The sequence below is a fragment of the Echinops telfairi genome, unplaced genomic scaffold, assembly GCF_000313985.2.
Source record: "Echinops telfairi isolate 266 unplaced genomic scaffold, ASM31398v2 ScPeMD7_2010;HRSCAF=2546, whole genome shotgun sequence".
NCBI lineage: Eukaryota > Metazoa > Chordata > Mammalia > Afrosoricida > Tenrecidae > Echinops > Echinops telfairi.
In genome coordinates, this window is record NW_022105908.1 from 11168585 (window position 1) to 11172125 (window position 3541).

The following is a 3541-nucleotide window of genomic DNA, read 5'->3' on the forward strand; positions in this document are numbered from 1 at the left end:
CGTTCTATGACGCATTTCCGGGGCGGAGTCAGCAAATGTGCACCGCCAATCGCAAGGGAGCTTCTGACAGGTGAATGGGCTTCGGACGGGCTTCCGGGCTGGCGGGGTGGGGCGAGTGAGGGATTACCGGACGTTGCGTCACAATCCGTGTCCATTTTTGATATGGGCAGGGAGGCTATTGCTGCCATCTTTACTCTGGGCAGTCGCAAACCGCTTCTCTCGCCTCCGCCAAAAGTTTACTTAAAAAGGGAAAAGACGGAGTGTTAACGGTTTAAATGTATCCCCTTACCAAGTTATTTTCTGCTTTTCCAGCTGTGGCAGTTTCCGACTGGAGCCAGTTGATCGTTTGGGTCTCAAGCCAGAGTTAAAAAGAGTGAAGGGGGGAGCGGGGAGGGAGGGGTGAAAATGAGGAGCTGCTGCCAGGGGCTAAGTGGAGAGCAAATGTTTTGAGAATGATGAGGGCAAGGAATGCACGGATGTGCTATACACAGTTGATGTATGTATGGATTGTGATCAGAGTTATATGATCATGAGCCCCTAATGATTAAAAATAAATAAATAAAAATAAAAACTGTGAAATCTACAAAAGGCACACAAGAATGGAGCGCAACCTGGAGGATTTTTAGAGTTGTCCATATTTTCAAGCCACAGTTGGCTCTCAGAGACTCAGGTAGTCAACAAGACGCACTGCTAAAACTCACTGCCATGATAGTCAATGCTGACTCAACACGACTCCTGAGAGTTTCTGAGACTGGAACTGTTGAAGGGAGTCGAAAGCCCAGCCTTTCACCCGCGGAGCTCCTGTTGGTTTCCAAGTGCCTACCATGCGGCAAAAAGGCTAGGAAGTCAAAAATTGCATTGAGCCATTTATTAAAGGATAGACCTGCAAGAGAGACCCACAGGGGTGGTGCCATAGGCAACAGTCTCTGAGCCAACAAAGGATGCAGTTTTGTAGCTGTTATTAATCAACAGTACGTATGTGTTTCTTTGGCAAGGTTTTTGGTTTGGATAGTTTGTGTAAGTCATGGTTTTTACGGGGGGCCCCACCTTTACAGTGAGTGAGTACACGGTAGCATAAGAGAGACACTGGGCATCTCCCTGGCACTTCACCTTCCTCCTCGCTGGAACTTGGCTGGGATTTTGTGTGTAGAGAGCTGTTGGCACCCTGCCAGTTTTCCACTGACCTTGGATCCACTTGACCCTGCACCCACTGGCCTGTGATCTTCCTGCATCCCACTTCACCCTAAACAGAAACAAAAAAACCAAACCTATTTCCTTGAAGTTGATTCTTACTTTGGTGACCCCCCCCCCACACACACACACACATGTTAGAGAGTAGAATGGACTTCTCTAGGAGTCTTTTGCATGTAATCTTTACAGATAATCATTGCTAGGCTTCCCTTCCATAGTGCTGCTTTGGTTGGGAGGTTTGTTTCAAACCTTTAGATTAGGGTTTGGGATGTTGTTAGGGGCCACTGAATGGCTGCCTACTCAGAGCGATGTTATGTGAAACAGCAGAGTGAAACAATCATTCTCTTTGAGCCTACTGCTGCAGCCACTGTGGCAATCAGTCTCATTGAGCATCTTCTCTTTGTTGTATCCTTAGAAGTAAAATGTTTTAAAGCAGGGTAGAAATGTAGTCATCTGTTTTTTTTTTGGGGGGGGGATGATATCTTCTTGGATCATTGTGAGGGTAGAGAGAGCTTCTTCTGATTGTAGAACTTCCAACAGGTTCATTCCTGTTGGACTCTCTGCTGAGAATTAGCATTTCTACCCAGATAGACTGAATCATAATCCATATATCAACAATATCACCAGGTAATTCGTATGTATCCATAAGGGGGGAATTTCAGAAAACCTTTGGTGGCTTCTTTTTTTCACCTCCATTCCTGAGTTCACTTTAGAACTGTCCTTTTGAGGGCCACAGCATCTCAAAGCTGTCTCCTCTGAATGACAGGAATTTGTCCCACTCAAGGGACCACAGACTCATAGAACATATTCATCAACCTCCGAGAAAAAGTTGAATTCAGCTAGGCCATCCTGTGGGGCTGTGAGATACAGAAAGGTTTTCCCCAGGTTGTTCCCCAAATATATGCCAGACCTAAGATGCTGCTTTTAAATGACTGTACACTTGGAGGTCAACGTCAGCTGCTTAGAGGTTATCTCCCTGGGTGCATTCAGCCATCTAGTGCAAACAGACTCTATAATCTGTCCCACTCTAAGTAGGGCCCACTCCCTTCTGATAAGGATAGTAGATCGTCTCCCTGAAGGAGAGCCCAGAAACAAGATCGAGTCAACTCAAGGAGGACCAAGGTTAGGCTGCCATCTTGAATCTAGGGTCTGCCCATCTTGTCACATGTGTACTCTTAGTGCCGCCCCCTCTGATTGCAAGTATATCCCTAGCTTGTCCCCCTCCAATTGATGTCTGCTGATTATACAACCCCTTTCCATTATGATGTATTCAGGGGGGTTTGCACGTCCCTGAAATTGTATAAATGCTGTGATTAGAAATATAGTCTCTCCTCCTCCTCTCTCTGGCTGCTGAGATCATGGCCATCATGGAGGTGAGCATGCTACCATAAAATGTGTCTGAATTCTTTATTTTACTTTCTCTCTTATTTCTTCCATCTTCTGGGATTTTACTATGATCTTTATATATTATAATCATAAAATTGCACCTATGGACTCCATGGTTGTCAGAGACTGGTTTACTCTGACATGGGGCATCGGTTAGCTAGTTCACAGAGGGATCATGATTAGCTAGGGGAAGGCAGTGGGCTAAGAAACAGGGGGTATCTAAGAATAACATGGGGATCTTTTTGACATGTGGATGTGATTTAGCATATCTGGAGTGGAAATGCAAATTCTCAGCAGGAAATGATTGCAATTTTTCAAGCAAATGATGGTAAAGACTGGAATTAAGATAGTGTGGGGATAGAGAGAAGGTTTAAGACAAAGATATACCACTTAGGTGGAAATTTTAGAATTGAATGACTGATTGAATGAATTGATAGGAATGAAGGAGGTACCCTGTATAATCCCAACGAAATTGAGTGGGTAATTGCACAATCAATCTAGAGATAGACTATGAAAAGAAATACACATGTGACAGGAGTAAATAAATAAAACTCATTGTGAAATGTTAAGTTGTAGGTTCTCTGCTTGTGAGGTTTTAAAACAGGTCAGATAGTGGAAAAACACATATATCATGAATCCTAATGCTGTATATGCATCATGATTTTTATTATAGGCTGTGGACTACTTCTTTATCCTCCACCTGCTGGCTAAGCCTGGAATGCTATGCTATTCACTCAAAACTCACTGCCATTGGGTCTATTCTGACTTATGACAACTCTATGAGACAGGGTAGAATTGCTTCTGGTAGTTTCTGCAAATGTAACTGTGGTAGTTATATAATCTGTTGTCAGCTTGAGAGGATTAAGAGTGAAGTGGTGGTGTTTAGCCTGTTGGTCAGGTCGAAGCTCGAGGACCTCATTTGGAAGTGGTAAGGAGCTAAATAGCTTGCTGGAGGCAGGACACA